The sequence below is a fragment of the Aethalodelphis obliquidens genome, unplaced genomic scaffold (assembly GCF_003676395.1).
Source record: "Aethalodelphis obliquidens isolate GAN/ISIS:26980383/991018 unplaced genomic scaffold, ASM367639v1 scaffold13, whole genome shotgun sequence".
Classification (NCBI taxonomy): Eukaryota; Metazoa; Chordata; class Mammalia; order Artiodactyla; family Delphinidae; genus Aethalodelphis; species Aethalodelphis obliquidens.
Genome location: NW_020837957.1, coordinates 29,578,295 through 29,599,568, shown reverse-complemented (window position 1 = coordinate 29,599,568; position 21,274 = coordinate 29,578,295). Strand labels below are relative to the sequence as shown.

The window sequence follows — 21,274 nt, the reverse complement described above, 5'->3', positions numbered from 1 at the left end:
GAGGTCTTTAGTCAGAAGGAAAATGATCCCAGGTGGAAATACAGAATGCAGGAAAGAGTGGAGACCTCTAGAAAAGGAGAATATAAATGAATGTTGCCTGTTATTAAAAAATACCGGTAATCTGGAGTATGAAATTTATGTAGAGTTAAAATACATGACAACAATAATGGAAGCATCAAAAATGGAAGTATAAAGTTCTAGCATTATCAAGGAAGTGGTAAATGTAATAATTTTATTAAATGTAATTCAGATGTAAGTTGTAATATGAAAAAGAATCGTAAAATAGGGATTTCCCTGATGGTGCAATGGTTAAGAATCCACCTGTCAATTCAGGGGACATGGGTTTGAGCCCGGTCCAGGAAGATCCCACATGCCGCGGAACAGCTAAGCCCATGTGCCACAACTACTGAGCCTGCACTCTAGAGCCCACGAGCCACCACTACTGAGCCTGTGTGCTAGGACTACTGCAGCCCATGCGCCTAGAGCGCATGCTCCACAATGTAGAGAAGCCACCACAATGAGAAGCCCGTGCACCACAACGAAGAGTAGCCCCTACTCATCACAACTAGAGAAAGCCCGCATGCAGCAACTAAGACCCAACGCAGCCAAAAATAAAATTAATTAATTATTTTAAAAAATGGTAAAATAAAAGGAGAGGAAAAATGAAATATTTGAGTAATCCAAAAGAAGGCAAGACAGAAGAAAAAAGGTAAGTGAAACAGTGAGTCAAATAGAAAACAAATAGATGGTAGATATAAAAGCACTTAAATCAATGATTACATTAGATGAAAATGGACTAAATAAACTAAGTAATAATAAATCAAGACTAAATAAACCAAGTAATAAACTAATGTTATCAGACTAGGGAAGAAAATAAAACCTATGTTCACAAGAGATATATCTTAAGATGCACAGAAAGTAGGAGGATGGAAAAAGATAAACCATGCAACTACTAATGAAAAAACTGATATAGCTATACTAATGTCAGATAAAACAGATTTAAATCAAGAAGCATTACTGGAGATAAAGACGGATATTCTGTAATGATAAAGAAGTCAATCTACCAGGAAGATTTTATAATTTTAATAACATTGTTTCAAATGTATAAGGCAAAAATAGACAACTAAAAGGAAAAGTGGAGAAATTCACAACCATAGAGTTACTTTAACATACCTGTGAACAGACAAAAGAGTAGTAAAAAGATAGATCTGAAGAACACAGTTAACAAACTTGACCTAATTGACATGCAGGAAACATTGTCAACAATGACAGAATTCATATTTCAGTTGAGCCCATATTTTAAATTTACCCAAATTGATAATAAGCAGGCCATAAGGAAAGCCCTAAAACATTTCAGAGGATTGAAATAATTCAAAATATGCTCTCTGACCTCAGGGAAATTATGGTAGAAATCAGTAAAAAGATAACTAGCAAATCCTCAAGTGCCTGGAAATTAAACAGAACATACTTCTAAATAACCCATAGATCAAAGAAGAAATAACAACAGACATTAGAAAATATTTTAAGCTGAATGATAATGAAGATGTACCATATCAAAAATTGTAGGCTGCAACTAAAGCAAAGCTTAGAAATTTATAGCCTTCACTACATTTACTATAAAAGTTGAAAGGTTAAAATCAATTAAACTTCACCTCAAGAGTCAAGAAGAATAGTAAATCAAATCTAAAGAATGTAGATAGAAGGAAATAGTAAAGATTAGAAATAAGTGAAATAGAAAACAAAGCTAAAGAAAAATAAGAAAGCTAGTTTTTTGAAAAGTTTCATATACCCCCAGTAAGACATCAGTAAAAGAGAAAAAAGGAATGAAATGGAAAAGGAATGAAAACAAGAATATCATTAAAGACATTACAAACATTGAAAAGATGTAATGACATAATGAACAATTTATAATGAAAAACAAAATTCGAATAAGGACAAATTCCTCAGAAAATTAAACTGACAAAATAAAGAGAAAAATCTAGAGAGTTTCCTTTATTAATGGAAACTGAATGAGTTATTAAAAGCCTTTCCACAAGGAAAATGTAAAGCCTTACCAGTGAATTCTTTCAAACATTTAAGGAAGATATTATACCAATTTTATACAAATTCTTCCAGTAAATAGAAAAAGGGAACACTTCCAAACTAAGTCCATCTACTCATGATACCACAATCTGACGAGGACATCACAATACATAGAAAAGGAACTTGCAATATCGAAAAAGGATAATGTATCACTACCAAGTGAGGTTAACTCTCCATGTATGCAAATATAGTTTAACATTTGAAAAGTCAACATAATTTTCCACCTTAATTTTTTAAAGGGAGAAAAATATGTATCTCACATGCAAATTGAAGAAAGGATTTGATGAATTTCAAAATTTACTATACAAATTCACAGCAAACTATGAATAGAACTTGCCTAAACTGATAGAAATACAGTCTATAGCAGATATATTTAATGGTAAAATATTGAAAGTTTTACCCCTGAGATAGAATACCTGTAATCACTACTTTATTCAACATTGTACTAGAGAGTCTAGCCATGCAATAATGGGGAAAAAGAGAAATGAAAGCATAAAGATTGAAAAGGAAGAAATAAAATAACCATTTGTTTGCAGATGATACATAACTATGTACATAGAAAATCCAAATGAATTTACCAACTATTAGAATTAGTGGGTGAATTTAACAACCTGCTTATCAGTTCAGTACTCAAAAGTCATTATTATTTATATATCAACACCAAATAGAAAATGGAATTTAAAAGAACATTGAAATATCAATGAGCTAGGATATCTAAGGTGGGATATGTAGAGATGTTTATACATTGAAATACACAAAATATTTTGGTATAAATTAAAGAAGAACTAAACAAATGAAGGATATGTCATTTTTGTGGATTGGAAGATTCAGTATTCTGAAGATAGGTGTTCTCCCCAAATTGGTCTGTACATTCAACACAGTCTTCTTTATTCGTGTTAATTTTTTGACGAATATGCTTTAAGGTACTTTGATAAAGATAGTCTCATGATCCTCAGAGAGGCAGAGCAGGTGTTTTGAACTTTCCCTTAGCAGCTTCAAAGAGGATAACTTGCCATGGGATATACCGCTAGCAGGAGAAGAAGGCAATACATAAACCCATGGGATTCTTACTGGGACATTCTATCTTTCTCCTTCATTCTTCCACCAAAGACTGCTCCATTCCTGTTCTTCCTGGTTACGCTCCTTCCTCCTAAGATCTTGGCACTACTGGAGATACATTATAGGATTTGACCCACCTCAAAGTCCAAGGCTTTTCTTTTTTTTAGTGTTCTACGTATTACAGAAAGTTTATTCATGTAAATAAAGCCCTTGAATTTAAAGTTAGAAATGACTTCCATGCCGTACTGGGGTTTATAGGCAGATTGTCAGCAACTACTTTTGAGTTCTACTTTAAAATTATTGCTGTTCAGGAACACTCTGGAGATGTGAGCCTAAATATTTAATTAAATATTTGTAATTAGCTTTGTAAAAACAAGTTTCTAGGTATCCCCAGAAATTAAGACCCAATCTAGAGCAAGCCCTAAATTATTTGGGATCCTGTGAAGATTTTATGTAATAAAGACAAAAATTTTCCTAGCATGAGGGAGTTGAGTCAGTTGTGTTAGTCACAAATTCTTTTAGTTTATTCACTGAATAAGTCTTTTCTTTCCTTATTGCATCTCTCTCTTTAAGCTAAGTTTAATTTCAAAGAGAATTTTTTAAAGCCCATAATCTTATTTGGGCTAAGCTATTATCTGACACAAGTCTCCCCATAAAATAATGTGCCCAGAGCTGCACAGGGTTTCCTCAGTGTTATCTGACTCCCTTGCAATCACATTGAAGTCCTCACCGGTCAGATAATAGTTGAAGTATAATTTGTAATAATTCAATGTATAACTTTATAAGACTGTCAACATACACCTGTTGGCAGTGGGGATGGAACACTAAAGATTTACTCAAGAAACTGAGGAACTATAATTGATTTTAGTGACCTATTATGAACGTGGAGTTGGGAAAGGTGAGGCTGTAGCTGGACAAGGTAGAGAATAGTCAGAATCTGGAAACTGGTTGCACAATAAATGGGTGAAGACTGAGGGATGCGTAGCCTGGGAAAACTGGGGATGTGACAGCTGTCCTCAGACACTGGAAGTGTAAAGGGGTGAGAGTCAGAGTGCTTGTTTGCTCTATGCCGGGCATTGTGCTTGGTTCTTAATTCCATTTATGTTATTTCATATAACAACTCTGAAATATAAAAAAAAAAGGTAGAATTAGCCCCATTAAACTCATAATCCAGCAGGCCAAGGTCAGTTTCATAAAATGGCCCATATCATGACCCTAATAGATCCTTCCGTCATGATGTGAAAACCCAGTCTGATTCTTATATCTGTGCTTATTTCACTATCCCATTATCTAGGGTTCCTGGTTATGAAGAATAATGTCTTTTTTTCTGTTTTTCTTTTTTTTTTTTTTTTGGCTTTAAAAACAGACATTTATATCTCATGGTTGTAGAAGCTCGAAGTCCAAGATCAAGGTGTTGGCAGATTTGATATCTGGTGAGAACTTTCTTCCTAGTTTCCAGATGGTTATTTTCTTGATATACCCTAACATAGTGGAAAGAGAAATGTCATTTTTTGAGTGCTTACAATATATTAGATAACTCTAAGCACTTTTCATGATTAGATCATTTAGGCCACACACCATGGATTCAACTATGATTCCTTTTGACAAATGAAGACACTGAGGGACAGTGAGATTGCCTTGCCCAGTGCAAAAGGGATAGAGCTGAGCTATAGCTGGCCACTGGGCTTCAGAGTCTGCACTCTTATCCATTACGCTATAGGTTTTTCCCTTAGAACTTAAGAATGCACTTTGGTGCCTACAGCCTGACCGCAGTGTGTCAGGTCCCTTAGAGTGTTCTATGCACATGGGAAAGGACCTGGGAAATCAAAACAAGAGATCGTTGCCCTGGAAGCCCAGAGAAGAGAGGTCCACAATCTCAGGTAAGGAGGAAGGTCAGATGGAAAGACCACTGTCAAGTCATTCTGATGAGCTCCTGTCTGCAGACCGCTGCCCAAAAGATGGGAGAAGAAACTGGCAACAGGGAAAAGGATTGCATGCTGTGCTCAGGGGCAGCTGAAGTCCAAAGCCAGAATGCTGCCATGGCTCAGAGTTGTTTGATGTTTTTCAGCTATAAAAAGGAGTGTGAGCAAAGAGCTGGAATTTTCTGGAAATGGGAATTTTTTAGGAGAGATGCAGCAAAAAGGGACAGGGTTTGAAGGAGCTCAGGATACTAGTTTGAGAAAACATGGACCATGGGTCCAGACTTGATTAAAAAGAGAAGAAAGTTAAGTCTGGGAGTAAACAGTAAAATGGGGAGAATGGCAATTTTTACTGAAAATAAAACTATTCAAACTTAATCAGGCAGGATGAATGTTATAGTCCATGTATTAGTTGATCAGGTTAAGAAGGACATCGAAGGCATTTAATATGATGTGCTCTCACTGTGGTGTGGGTTTAGTGTATCTGAAAGGCAGATTAAGTGAGTTGACAAAAGCCTTGGGATTCAGGGCATGTGCATTTGGTTGGTGTGTAAATTGGTGTAACTTTTCTGAGGTTAATTACCAATGTCTGCCCTATTGAAATTATGACAACTCTTTGACACAATTTCACTTTCAATTTCACAATTTCAATTTCAATTTCACTTCTGTGAATTTGTCTTGTGGAAATTCTTGCTGAAATTTTTATAAATGGAACTTCATAGAAGCAAAGTTTTTTCAAAAAACAGTATATTTTGTAGTCATTTGTTACATTAATTTAAATACACACACACATATATAATTTTACAATTTCATTCAAAGTGTAGCTTTAATCTTTTAATGTAACTTTAGGGATAGGGATTCCTATAGAGTAGGGAGCAGTTTTTGTCTACTAAGCAGAAAGAAATATTCACTAATTCCTATATATCCTTTAAGCTGAGAATAACTTGTTTTTAAAAATTATATAATTTCTCTATTGTCCTGAGAATGAATCCATCTGTCAACCCATGCTTTTTTTTTTTTTTTTTTTTTTTGCGGTACGCGGACCTCTCACTGTTGTGGCCTCTCCCATTGCGGAGCACAGGCTCCGGACGCACAGGCTCAGTGGCCATGGCTCACGGGCCCAGCCACTCCTCAGCATGTGGGATCCTCCCGGACCGGGGCACGAACCCGTGTCCCCTGCATCGGCAGGCGGACTCTCAACCTCTGCGCCACCAGGGAAGCCCAACCCATGCTTTTTTATCAAGTGCCACCCGAGTTTGATTTTGATATATAAAGTGACAACTCTTCCTTTTCTTTTCTTGTCAGATGACAGTGTATACCTACTCAGAGACCAAGAGCTCAAAACATCATTCCTGCCCTAAAATGAAGAAGTCTGAAAAATCCCTAACCAGCTTCCTCTAAAATCTGACTAGACCTGTAACTCTGCCTGTAGACAGACTTCTTACAAGTCCTCCTAATGAGAGAGAGGCAGAAACAGGAAATGTAAATTAAGACAAGGTTTGCAAGTGTTCTTCTATAGAATATGGAATATCACCATCTTGCCCATCATGGTGAAACTAACCAAGAGGAGTTAAGTAATTCAGTTGGCTGGATATGAACCTAGGCTGGTGGACTTCTAAGCCTGTGGTGATTCTGCTATCTCATGATATTGAGTACATTATAAGAAATGTTGATCAGGACTTCCCTGGTGGCACAGGAGAATCTGCCTGCCAATGCAGGGGACACGGGTTCGATCCCTGGTCCAGGAAGATCCCACATGCCGTGGAGCAACTAAGCCCATGTGCCATGACTGCTGAGCCTGTGCTCTAGAGCCCTTGAGCCACCACTACTGAGCCCGTATGCAACAACTACTGAAGCCTGCGCACCTAGAGCCTGTGCTCCGCAACAAGAGAAGCCACCGCAATGAGAAGCCCGCACACAGCAACGAAGAGTAGCCCCTGCTCGCTGCAACTAGAGAAAGCCCTCTTGCAGCAACGAAGACCCGACACAGCCAAAAATAAAATATAAATTAAAAATAAAAGAAATGTTGATCATAATAAAACAGCTAGGTGTACTGAGAATTTATTAGGTCAGGTACTGTTCCAAGCACTTTGCATTTCTCTCTCAAAAAACTGTAGTGAGTTCTCTATTACACATCTATGAACTCAGTCACACTTGGCTACTAATTAAATGCCCTTCAAGTTTGGTCTGTAAAAAATTAATTGACATTTCCTTTTTTCCAAAAAACATCAGGTTTCTGGCCTTGAAACAAGATATTCTTTAAAAAAAAAAATCAGTAAATATCTAGATCTCTCTCAGCTTCAAATTCTTGAACTACTTTCAGGGTGCTGAGAACATTGCAGCCCAAACATGCAATGACGTTCTATTAGTCTCCTGAGTGACTTTTAAGCAGTACGAACATCAACATATTTCGTTTTTGAAACATAAACACAACATGCTGATTTTCAAGTTGTAAAGTTCCATTGGTTTTTCTTTTTTTTTTTGCTCCTGTAAAATGATCTCTTTTAATCTACTTTCAAAAAGTACAGTTGTCAAGCGGATAGATACAATCAGTAAGAAACAGTTTCATTTTCTTGAGTGCAACGAAGTGCTTATTTATAGAACTAAGTTTCTGACTACAGTGGTTAAAAAAAAATTAAAAACCTCTTCAGTATAAATTATGAAGTTATAAAAAGAGATAACAGGATTTTTTTAACAGTTGTCCTCTGTTAAGTGTAAGTTTTGTATTCCAAATGACAATTTACAGCTTCATTTTCTAATATTTTCTATAATAGTCAAAGGCTAGCAACTATATTTATATATTTTCATACCAGGATTGAAATTTTTTACCAGCGACAGTCATCTGGATAGCACAAAGAAAATGCACTAAAACCTGTTTCTGAATCATGTGGTTTAATCTTCTTACTTGGATTTTAAAATATATTAATAGCTTACCTTTCAGCCCTTGGGCTTTGACATATGTAAATTTTAAATTTCCAATTAAATTCAATGTGGCAAGAAATATTTTACATAATGGTGAAAAAAGTTCAGAACTGGGTTACAGATTTAAAAAACAAAGTGTACATAGAACAAAGAAGAAATATTGGAAGAGAGATGTTTAAGCCATCAAACCATATTGCAAATATTTCCAGAACCTCACAATTCAAAGACCATCTTAACTATATGAAACTGTCAACAACTAACATATACACAGTACTATATATAAAATAAACAACAAGGATCTATTGTGTAGCACAGGGAAGTATATTCAATATCTTATAATAACCTATAATGAAAAAGAATCTGAAAAAGAATATATATATACACACACACACATATATATAACTGAATCACTTTGCTGTACACCTGAAACTAACACAACATTGTAAATTAACTCTACTTCAATTAAAAAAAAACTTAACAATTGAACTATGGGCATAAAAATAAATACAATACAGTTTGAAGCTTTTTCACAATTATATAAAACATTTAAAACATCATTATGTATTTATAGCATATCAATTATATATATAATGATATATTTTCATATGTGATCAGTGCACAGATTGTTAACTAGTACAGAGATCAGATTAATTTAAGCTTGTTTCTGAGTAGTTGAGTAAACTCAACGTTATTTAGAGTATGATATATGGTTTAGTTCAGACCACATCTGGCCTGCCACCTGTTTTTGTTAATAAAGTTTTACTGGAATCCAGTCATGCCCATTCATTTACACAGAGTCTCTGGCTACTTTCCTGCTACAACATCAGAGCTGAGTAGTTGGGACAGAGACCCTACGGCCTGCAAAACGTAAAATATTTACTGTCTGTCCCTTTACAGAAAAAAGTGTACAGACCTCTGGATTTGATGAATGAGTCAGACTGTGAGCTAAATATTACACTTGCTATTCCAATGTCTGTTTTACGTACAGGAATTGACTTTTCTGGGTTTTGACTAATGTGTCTAAAATAGAATATAAGACTGGACAAGATAGCCTAAATGTCCATATTAGCATGTGCATATTATATGTACCAGTAGTAAATGTTTTGTATGACCTTGTTATAGTTGATATATATGTAAACTCAGTTTTTGCAACCTATTTCAAGGACTCATGGCTCCTCTGAAGTCGTGATCTCTTAAGATTTTATTCATATCTGTGAACCATTTGCTTGGTTTTCACTAGTATCACTGACACACCTGTTGATAATTGTCTCTGTTGAGGTATAAACACAAAATTGACTGTTTTGTTTGGATTTTGTGATTTTAAAAAAATATGTTTATCCTCCTAACTCTGAAAAATTCTCTTCAAGTCCAAGTGCTCAAATTACCCAACAGAATCTTCCTGAACCAATACAGAGAATACGATAAGTTAATTAAGCAAGTTTTCTAAGCAGCCTATTAAAAAAGACTCAATGGAATTTTCAGCATTTTTATCATGTGAGGGCCACCTTGGTTTGTTCCCTCCCCTATAATAATAGGGGCCCTACCTGAAAGTTTTCAGTTTATGTGAATTGGGTCTTTTGAACATCTTCAAAGAAAAAGCAACTTTCCAGGCAAGGTTGTTGCAGCTATTTCAATAATCATTGTGCATATGTCTCCTGTAATAATACTTAAAATCAGATGATGCTGACCCAGTTAGAGCTAAGGATTAAAGAAATCTGCTTAGAATTGAACTGAGTCCACTAGAGCAACTGCCAAGAGAAATACATTCCACTGAATGCCCTTCAGAGAACCTCTCATTAGCCAGACTGCAAACCTTTGATTTCTTTTCACCTAATATACAACTGCCTGGAATTCATTTAAACATGGATGTAATATACGTTCATATATGTTCACAGCATGTTGGTTTAGTCTTTCATTTTTTTTTTTGTGGACAACATATGCAGAACTTAGTTATTTGCAATTCTACCCTAAAATATAAAGGTCATATAATTTTAATACAAATTGTATATACTCTATGTACATTTTTGTGTAATTTTAATACAACTTCCAATGCATCAGAATTCTGAAGTTAAAGCATTTCCTTTTAAACTAGAACCACTTTTTCTGACTATAAGCCTTTAATTTGAAATTCACGCACAAAACAACAACAGCAGAGTGTATTATTCCTCCCATCAACTAGATGCGATAGAATCTGCCTAGAGTTATCTCTGTGCTTTCCCTAACCTCTGCCAATTTTGCATTTATCCTTTTGTCTACACATTTGTTTCTATGTCGGACTTAACGCTATCTACCGCTATTGTGTTTTTCCTAATATGTGTTCTTACTATATGTCCTATGACAGATGTATTTACATCAATATTACCTATTGTAGATTAAAAAATCTCAGAAGGTAAGATTTTTAATACCATGGCTTTGAACCTTGGCTCTGCATTAAGACCACCTGAGAGGTTTATACATTTGGTCATAAGGATATTGCCCCTGCTGGTTCTGATTTGGTAGATCACATATAGGGTGGGCCTATACCTCTGTATTTTTTAAAAGCTTTATAGGTAATTCTGATACACAGCTAAGAGTTGGGAAGCACTCTTTTTAATATTATGCTTAATTGCATCCATTGCACCCACTGTAACTGGCACACAGACAACGTTCAAAAACTGTTTATGATATGAAGACTTTCAAGTTGGGTTTCAACGAGGGTCCTCCTGGCCTGTGTCATTCGCGCCAATAGAAGAAGACGGAGTTTCGTTTAAAAGCAAAGGAAAGGGCTTCCCTGGTGGCGCAGTGGTTGAGAGTCCGCCTGCCGATGCAGGGGACGCGGCCCCGGTCCGGGAAGATCCCACATGCCGCGGAGCGGCTGGGCCCGTGAGCCATGGCCGCTGAGCCTGCGCGTCCGGAGCCTGTGCTCCGCAACGGGAGAGGCCCAACAGAGGCCCGCGTATCGCAAAAAAAAAAAAAAAAAAGCAAAGGAAAGCGTTATTCTTTGATCAAAGAATGGAGAGGTGCAAAGTCTCACTCTAGAATACACGCTCTCCGGAAAGGCCGTTTGCAGCGCTGCTTTATTCGGTTCTCATCAGTCGGGGGTTGGGGGTGGGGGTCAGAGCGCTTGCGTGTCCCGCGCAGGCGTGCTGCTCACTGCACTCATTCCAGATCGCAGTGCCAGACGCGGCGTCTCTGCACACGGCACGCTGCTGCCATCTTGAATTGAGGTGTCGTGCGCAGCACTGCTGCACACGCCCGCCAAGCTGTGTCTGGTGCGGCCATTTTGCACTTGGAATACTGGTGAGAAGCTGGTGTCTGCATGCGGGACCCTATGAACAAATGAAACTAGACGAAGCACAAAGGGAAAAAAAAGGTTAGACTTTATTACCCAGATTCTATTTTTATTTCCTGGGAATTGTTAATGGGTTTTGCCGGTGACAAATCCCTACTCTGCCGTTTGTCCTGCTCCTCATTTTTGAGGGCCGCTGACTGGCACAGGTTGGTCTTCTGAAACTGCTTCCTGCTGGTTTGGGCATCGTTATAACCCGGTTAGAGGAACAGAACTTCTCCCAAGCCACCTTTACTGTCACCAGGCCTCAGCCCTGATGTTCATATCACTGAGAGACCGCCATTTGTCTAATCTGTGGAGACAAAGGACACCAGACAGTTTAAGACACATGGCCCAAATATTAGCAAGAGAATAATGGTCACATATCAAATTCTTCCTGAAAGTGAAGGTATCTAGGTCTTTTGCATGTAGGCAAAAGTGTTCCCTGATGTCGTGGCTCACTGTCATGGCCAGAATCTCCTTGGTCGTTCTTTCGTTGTTTTTCAGAAGAGAAGCTTCGTGTTAGAGTGAGGTTCCCATGAGTAGCCAAGGGGGGTTATTGCCCCAGGTTGTGTCTCTGGAGGTTGGGGCTTGGGGGCCCTCTTCACTCGAGTGTGATGTCCCACAGAATGACCCCTGCAACCTCAGGGCAGAATGGGTGGGGCATTTCTTTCATTTTCTTTCTCTCTACGCCCTTTCTTTCCAAATAGCCCTGTGTGCATGTAGGATGGCATATGCATATTGGGAATCTAAGTAAACATTTCAGATCTTCCGGGTCCTGAGCTCTAAGGCTCAGGTGAAGGTTATCAGCTCAGCTTTTTGGGCAGAAGTCCCTGGGGGTAGGCTTCTTGCTTCTGGATCACCAAGTGGGGTCCGTTCTGCTTACGAGTGAGCTGATCTTATGGGCTCCTGGTTTTCCAGGTTACTAGATACACACAGTTTCCTGGTTGGAAGGCAAGGTCAATGGGTATGGGCAGCACCTGGTTACCATATTTCACAAGGGCTTTTGGTTTCTCCTACCTGTAGGGCACACTTGAGTTGTTCCGTTTCAACTAAGGGGGTTAAGGGGGCTAAGGGAGTGAGAGGGTTAAGGTGTCCTTTCTCTCAGGCTTGGGGAATGGGTCTACCATGAATGAGTTCAAATGCATTAACTTATTCCTTGTTGCTAACCACGTGCAGAGCAAGGTGATCCAAGTTTCTTGAGTTTCCTGACATGGGCTAAGGCCCATGTCTTAGCCATGACTATTGGGGTCTCCAGGCTGAGTGCAAGGTCCATTTTATGGCCAGGGCACTTGTAATCCCCTTTGTCACTTGAGATTCAAATGCTAGACCATTATTGCTTTGGAGGGATCCTGGGAGCCCAAACCTGGGGATTATTTCTTTTAGTAATCCCTTAGCCATTTCAGCTGCTGTTGAGGTTCTAGCAGAGAATACTTCTATCCACCCAGAAATTGTGTCCACTAGCACCTGAAATTGCCTGGTACTCTTGGCATGACAGTGAAATCAATCTGCCAATCTTCTCCAGGGTATGTCCCTCTGGTCTGAATGGGCCTTATCTGGGGGCCTCTGGGGAGTCTCGTGTTAGGGTTGGTGTTAGGGTTGTTCATTGAGCAGATGGGGCAGGTCTCAACTATTTGATTATACTTTCCATGCCAGGAGTTACCATGATCTCAACTAACCAGTTATATAGGGCTTCCCTCCCATAGTGAGTTCCTTGATGAGTCTCCCTGATGGCTTGACAAGCTGCAGTTTGGGGAAAGAAGTATTGCCCATGTTCATTAACTAGTCACATGTGGCCTCCTGGATCTCTATTGAAGCCCCATTTTCGGACTTTGTCTAATTCTTCCTTTGTGTGGGTTGGGGAGTAATTGGATGGATCTGGCCTTCCCTGTATGAGGAGTAGTTGCCAAGTTCCTGGTTTCAGGGCCCACCTTTTTGGCAGTTATGTCCGCCTTGTTGTTCCCCTTTATTACCTCCCCATCCCTCTTTTGGTGACACCTACAGTGAATCACTGCCACATTTTTGGGAAGCTGTACTGCTTCTAAGAGCTTCGATATACTTAAGCCATGTTTTCCCTTTTATTCTCCACAGTAAGCATACGCCCTTTCTTTCCAAATAGCCCTGTGTGCATGTAGGATGGCATATGCATATTGGGAATCTAAGTAAACATTTCAGATCTTCCAGGTCCTGAGCTCTAAGGCTCAGGTGAAGGTTATCAGCTCAGCTTTTTGGGCAGAAGTCCCTGGGGGTAGGCTTCTTGCTTCTGTGACATGGGTCTGGGAAGTTACTCTGTATCCCACCAGCCCTTTCCCCTCTCTCATAAAACTGCTCTCATCTGTGAACCATTCCTCTTTGGCATTTAGGAGAGGCTCACTTCCTAAGTTGGAGAGACTGGAGCAGATTGTGTCTATGGTTTCTACAGAGTCATGCTCCAGGGTCCCCCTTTCTGTGGGTAGTAGGATGGCAGGATTTAGCATGTAACATTTTTTTTTTGCGGTACGCGGACCTCTCACTGTTGTGGCCTCTCCCGTTATGGAGCACAGGCTCCGGACGCGCGGGCTCAGCAGGCCTGGCTCACGGGCCCAGCCGCTCTGGGCATGTGGGATCTTCCCGGACCGGGGCACGAACCTGTGTCCCCTGCATTGGCAGGCGGACTCTCAACCACTGCGCCACCAGGGAAGCCCTGTAACATGTTTTTATGGTAGCCACTGGACTGTCTAAAAAGCCCAGCCTGAACTTGCACCAACCTTCCAGGGGATAGCCATTGTGTTCCCTTAGAAATTACTAAAGCCTGAATCTGGTGTGGGGTCCATATAGTGATTGGCTGACCAAACGTTAATTTTTCAGCCTCCTTTAACAGGGTTGTGGTAGCTGCTACTGTCCGTAGTCAAAGTGGTCATCCCGTAGCAGTTTGATATAGTTGTTTAGAGAAAAAAGCAACCACCCAAGTAAGTGTTCCCAGTTTTTGAGCTAATACCCCTAGGGTGATTCCCCTTCTCTCATGAATGTAAAGGTCAAAGGGATTAGCCAAATCTGGGAGGGCCAGGTCAGGGGCCTGATGTAATTGCTTTTTCAATTCTTGAAAGGCCCTTTTGCGTTCTGAATTCCATTCAAAAGGATCATCATCTTTCAACTTTTCATATAGAGGCCTAGCTATTAGACCATACTTAAGGATCCAGATGTGGCAAAACCTGGCCATCTCCAGGAAAGCCCTAAACAGTCTTTTAGTTTTAGAAGGGCTGAGGCTGCAAATGGCTTGGAACTCTGAGGGCTAATGGAGTACAGAAGAAGGCATCTTTTAAATCTACTACAGAATAGCAGGTCCCGGTGGACAGTAGAGTGGGCAGCAGAGTGTAGGGATTAGGAATACTGGATTTTTATCCTTGGTGGCTTCACTGACTGCTCTGAGATCTGTACCATTCAGTATTTCCCATTGTGTGTCTTTACAGGGAGAATGGGGGTATTACAGGCTGATTGGCGTGGTGTAACAAGGCCCTGGTCAGTTAGACCCTATATAACGGGCAACGCCCAAAAAAGACCTCACAGTGGAGAGGGTACTGTTTTCTATTGGGCCATGTATGTCAGGGTTTTAGACGGACTATCTCGGGAGTGGCTCCTACAGCTCGTCCCGCCAGTCCCTGGGCCCAGGTCTTGGGATTTACTCTGGAGAGATCGATTTACTCAGTCTGGAGAGGTTTATCCTCAGCTGCTAACATTATCATCTTATGCCCTTTGTCTAAGGGGATGCCAGTCTCCAGTTTGTCTCCCATTAGGTGGATAATAGCTCCCAATTTATGTAAGACATCTCTTCCTAGCAGAGGTATAAGGCATTCAGGGACATACAGGAAGGAATGGGTGAGTGTGTGTTCATCCGATTAACATTCTAATGGCTCTACGAATGCCCATTCTTGGACCTTCCCTGATACCCATTGTTTTATAACTCTTGTGACTGAGTTTGCCTGATCTGGTGTTCAGAACTGAGTAAGTGGCAATGGTGCTGACTAAGAATTCAACAGTCTTTCCTTCTATGTCCAGTGTCAGCCAGGGCTCCTCAGGGGTCAGCTGGAATGCCAGCTTAGGAGTCCCCTGGCCCCATCATTCTTGATCTGTTTGGACTATCTGCCTTCAAGGGTAGTGGCTGGGATCTGCCATTTCTGTCCTCCTTTGGGGGCGCAAGGGCATTCTTGTCCCTCTTGTTTACATATGGCGAAGATTGGATCCTAGTTTCCTTGGCCCCTCGGTGGGGGCCAGGGGTCACTCACAGGAGTTGAGAGTCTCTATGGGTGGTCAGTCCAGATCCCTGTGCTGACCCATTGACACTGGAAGGCAATAGCCTGTAAGTGGGCTTGCCTCTGGGCCTTTTTATCCTCCAACTTTTCCTCCTCTAAATCTCAGTTGTTAAAACACCTGGTAGGCAATCTTGATCGGGTGAGAGGTAGGGGTATCTGGTTCTATTTCCAGAAGTTTATGTGCTTTGGGAAATGAAATATACCTCAGGATTGCATTTCCTTCTAGTGAAGGAAGGGTCCGTGATACTATAGATTCAGAGGCATCCCCTGAAGCGCTCTAGGAACGCCGAAGCATTTTCCATTGGCTCCTGATTGATTTCCTTTATGTTCTTCCAATTAACAGGTTTCTTTCCTGCTGCCTGGATTCCCTTGAGGATCATATTTTTATAATGGGTCGCACTCTGTCTTCCACCCCCTTCTTCATTGTCTCAGTGGTCTCAGTTTGGTTCATTATCTGGAACCACTTGATTCCCCGGTCTGAAGACAGCATGACCTAAATTGTTTCTGTTCTCTTTGTCTGCTTCCTCTCGGGCTTTTGAAAAGATTGTGGCCTTTTCTTCCCCTGTTAGGAGTACATTGAGGAGGGTCTGGATTAGCCCACGTGGGGTCATGGGTCTGAAAGAGTCCCCTAATCACATTCAGGAACCCCTCTGGATCTTCTCTCAACCCCTTACTATGACTTTTCCAGTTATACAGATCAGAAGTGGTAAATGGAACATGTACCTAGATGAGCCCTCCTTCTCTATCGGGGACCTGCCTCAAATGTAGTACTTTTCCTGGTGGGTTGTTGGACCCTGGCTGGTAATTAGTCCTGCTTCATGTACTTGCTGGCCTGGTTCTGGGGAGGGGGCATCTTGGGCCTGTGGCCCAAATCGGAATATATGAAGGGAAGGGCATTGGGAGGGAGCTGTAGGAGGAGGGTTAGGGAGGAAATCAAGAAGGTCCTTGCGGGGGCGGGTCAAGGACTGGTATTACCTCAGTGGAGGAGGGTCCACATCCCTTTTGAAGGCCTTTGTTCTGATATAAGGCCATAAAAAACTGGACATAGGGAAAAGTGGACATCCCATTTCTTTTGTCTCTCATATAGCAGGTCCAGTTGTAAAATAATGTTATAATTTAGAGACCCATCAATGGGCCAGCTTTCCCATCTCCCAGCCAGTATTGGGGCTACGCTGTACTACACAGGATTTGTAGCTCAGGAAATTTGGAACCAGCACCAAACTATTAATGGACTCCTCAAAAGATCAAAGTAGGGGGCATCCAAATGGCATGGACTCTGATATAACGGGGGGTCTCCCTTGAATTTGTAATGGCTTGTACTTGAGATAGTTAATCCCTCTTGAGTCAGAATGCCCCACAGAATGTTAGACAAGACTAACGGCCCAGATCGCTGGGGCAGCTGGTATTCTGTGCTGATACCAGGAGGAGAGCCCTTGGAACCTTGGCAAATAATCACCCAAGATTTGCCTCATAAGCAGAGTGGGGAGGAAAGGTCGGGTGGTGGGTGTTTTCTGTTCTTGTCAGTAACTCACAGGGCTTCCTGATAATGGGGTTCCTGGTCCTGTGAGCAGCTCACAGGGCTCCCCAGCCCACTTTAGAGAAACTAGAGCTGCCTGGAAGAGGTCAAGTCACAGTCCCATACCTACCTTGGGACACTTTCACACTGGGACATCAGATCGAGTGTCCTCATTCCGTTTTGTCAAGTGGCCCTTATTACCTAGCCCTTTTCCCAGTCTCACCTCTTGGCTCACATGGCTGGCCACTTTCCTTTTTTTTTTTTATCACAAATGAGGTCTTTTATTTGTCACCATTAAAAGTCTGATTTTTAAACAGATTCCTGGACTGGTGGCTCATGTCCATCAACTCGTTCAACTTTAGCACCTGTCTCGTCCCCAGTAGCTTTTCCAGAACTACTACCTTCACCATGTAGCTCCATGAGTTTTCCCAATTCAAACTTGGGCTCTTCAGCATTTTTACTTTTCTAACAAAGACATCATGGAGTGGATAAATAGATTGGCAGGCCTTTTCTGTCTTTTCCAATGCTGTCTGGAATCAATTTATTGACCACCTCTTTCAAGTCATTTGTCTGCACCTCTCGGGTCATGATTTCCATCATCTTCTTGCGGATCTGGCGGACCTGCTGGTGCTGGGCATAAGAGGTCTTCCGAATCTGATTGTTGCGTTTTTTAGTAAAACCCACACAGAAGAGACGAAGCAAATAACCATCGGTAGTCTTGACATCAACGTGAGCTTCAATCATGGTCTGCCATTTTTTGACCATGGAGCACATTTTGTCACGGGTAAGATCCATGCCATGGAAATTAGTCAGGCAGTTTTTGCCCTGAACATCCTCAGTAATAAGCTTGAATTTTCTAAATGCAACTTCATCATTCTGCAGATCAGCAAGGCTCACTTCAAACACACGACCCTTGAGGCCATCAGATGCGATATTGGTTCCTTGAGTTCTCGTGACTAGTGTTTTCCCAATATTTCTTATATTGAACATAGCTGGTGCTTTCACATCATACCAATCTTTCTTAGAAAATGGGTCAACCACTTTCTTCTTGGCTCCCTTTTTACCACCTTTCGTAAGGTGCTTGTTCTTTCCGACCGCCATGGTGCTGCTCCGAGAGCCAAAAGGCTGGCCACTTTCCTTTACCAAACCAAAAGTGATGACAGAGAATGCTACTATTGACCCTGGAGGTTGGCAAGGAGGACAAAAAGCCCTGGTGCAGCTACTACTGCCTTGTATAGGGGTCCCTCTCGTCCATAGGTTCCCTTCTTCCCTGGGCATCTGGTACCATGAAAGGCCGGCCAGCAGGCAGCAGGCAGACACATGTGAGTTTCAGTCTCCAATCCCCAATGATGCCATATTATGATCCCCTCAAGGGGGCACAGTCCAGATTACTCTGGGAGCTATACTGTGTGTGCACCACACCCAAGTGTCAGGTTCCTGGGCAGAGTTGCTCTGAGTTTGGCTGAAGGCTGCTGCTGTTCTACCTCATCAGGGTATACTCAAAGGCTAGAGTCATTCATCCTCACCTGAGCCTCCCAAAGCATCTGCAGGGCTCCCTCTGGAGCTGGAACCTAGTGGGTAGGTGCTGGCAAAAAGCCACCATCCGTCCCTTCATGGTCACCAAAATTTGTTATGACCTTTTTTTGTCAAGCCCCAGTAAGGGTCCTCCTGCCCAGTGTAGCTTGCAAATAGAATGAGACCAAGTTTGGATCAGAAGCAAAGGAAAGCTTTACTCTTTGATCAAAGAATGGAGAGGTGCAAGCTCTCGCTCTAGAGTACACGCTCTCCCCTAAAGGCCACTGGTGGGCTGCTTTATAGGGTTCTCATCAGTGGGGAGGGGGGCAGAGTTCTTCCAGGTTGGGTGCAACTGCCCTGCTCAGAGTGCTGCAGATCCACATGCCAGGTGCAGCATCTTTGCACATGGCCCCCCACTGCCATCTTGAACTGAAGTGTCACGTGCAGCACTTCTGCACACAGTCCACCCACAGGTGCAGCCATTTGGCACTAGGAACTTCAGCCTGAAGCGCCAGGTGCAAGGCCTCTGCATGCAGCACCCCATGAGCAAGCGAAACTAGACGAAGCACAAAGGAAAGAAAGATTAGACTTCATTTTATTACCCAGATTCTGTTTTTATTTCCTGGGAATTGTTAATGGACTTTGCCGTTGACATTTACATAATTGGTGAACTGGTTTGAGATGGAGCTTCAGTTGAGGGGTCATTGGCAGTCATAACATCAAGTAAGTCCAGTGATTCTAAGTAAATAAAATACTGACAAAGCCACAGCTGCACTTGTTTGAGTTGTGTCATTTGAGCCCACCAAATTATTGACTTAATCCGGACAGGCCCAACATTTTGTAATTAAAAAAAAATTTTTTTTGTAAGGAGATTCTGGTTGCTAACAATCTAAGATTGCAGAAAGAATATAACTTTTTTTATCATAAACAGTCTTTATGGAGTCCTTTTCCTTGAATTAAAAGTGGGTGAATGTGTGTTCAAATAAGCACTTCACGTAAAAGATCCCAGAGCTGAGTTACATGATTCAATAAGTTAAAATTCCCAAAGATTTGCAGGTGATGTAACGGACGTCAGTGTTGTATTAGTATAAACCAATTCCAGTCTTGGTGGTTCCTACAACAACGGTTGGTTTGTAGCAATCCTAAAGCCATGAAAATTAATAGGGCTTGGATGACAGTGTCTGAAGGCAAACCCTGGCACCCCAGTGGAAGACTGGCCCATCTTTTTGATCTCTAGGGTGCTCCTCAAACGCTAAGTGCATCAGAATCACCTGGAAAGCTTGAGGCCCAGATTCCTGGGCCTCACCCCCAGAGATTCTAATTGAGTGGCGTAGCCACCACGCCTGGGAATCTTTATGTTTAACAGCTGTTCCAGGTTGATTCTGATGCAGGGGGTATGACACAGAAGGATTGAATTGTGCCTTTTTTTTTTTTTCCCTACTTCCAGTATCTGAAGGTAACTTGTGCAAGGGCTTAACAACCTAGGCCGTTACGGGAGCTTTCTGTGCTAGGCAGGTATTAAACTGTTTTTTGTTTTAATCTGTTTTTTAACAAGTGTATTTGTATACCAGAGAACTTTATATGCCCCTTGGAAACATTTATTCCTGGTTGAAATTCAGTCTTGAAGCCAGTGTTTTCAAGTCCAGTGAATTAAACTGTCTTACCAAAGCGGTTGGGAATGTTTTACAAATCCTACCCTTTAATCCAAATGAAAATAGAATACAGACACCACTAAAACAACTGCAGATATAATTCATAATCTAATCAAGAGAGAACACGCTAAGTAATCTGACACGGATAACACTTCTCTACAGTGGGGAAGCAGTTGGTAAACAATGTTGCAAAAGTGCTCAGTTGAAATGGTGGTTTAGTTTGTGAAGCCTTTGTGGGAGGAGAGGAGAGAAGAATAGTGATGCTTTCCAACTGTTTGAGTACCACTGGGATTTTCCCTACTTGGGGTTTAGGGACTGTGAGAAGGACCTGAGGTTATTAGCACCTTTCCTTTCCGTCTGCCCTTAACTTTTCTAGTTATTTTCCCCCTCTTTCCCTTGCTCTCCATTTTTGCTTTCCTTTCCTTTTTCTCAGAATCATGAGTGAAGTCTGGGCCCTAGAGCCCATTGAAGGGGGTTATTTGACCTTTTAAAAAGATGGCTGGGGGCTTCCCTGGTGGCTCAGTGGTTAAGAATCCGCCTGCCAATGCAGGAGACACGGGTTCGAGCCCTGGCCTGGGCAGATCCCACATGCCGCGGAGCAACTAAGCCCGTGCGCCACAGCTACTGAAGCCGTGCTCCGCAATAAGAGAAGCCACTGCAATGAGAAGCCCGTGCACCGCAACAAAGACCCAATGCAGCCAAAAATAAAAATAAATTAAATAAATTAAAAAAAAAAAAGATGTCTGGGTGTTACATTGACCTGCAGGCTCTCAGTCAAAGGTCTCACCTTCAGGATGGAAAGGGCACAACAGTTTGTAAAACCAACCCATTTTTCTCCTTCCTTTGCATGCCAGCAGAGGTAATTAAAGTCTACTGTGATACTTTCTGAAACAAGGAGGAAGTAGGAAATTAGCAACCTGAAACTGAATTGGAATCCCAGACAAGCTGCCATCCTGTAGCTGAGTCACTAAATGGTCTGGAAACTATTTGCCATCTAGCAAGACAGAAGGAGG

General features: G+C 41.4%; 1 pseudogene; it reads right to left on the bottom strand.

Annotated features, from left to right (window-relative positions):
- Positions 1-17,384: 17,384 nt before the first annotated feature.
- Positions 17,385-18,214, bottom strand: LOC113624499 (40S ribosomal protein S3a pseudogene; annotated as a pseudogene).
- Between the last annotated feature and the right edge of the window lie 3,060 nt (positions 18,215-21,274).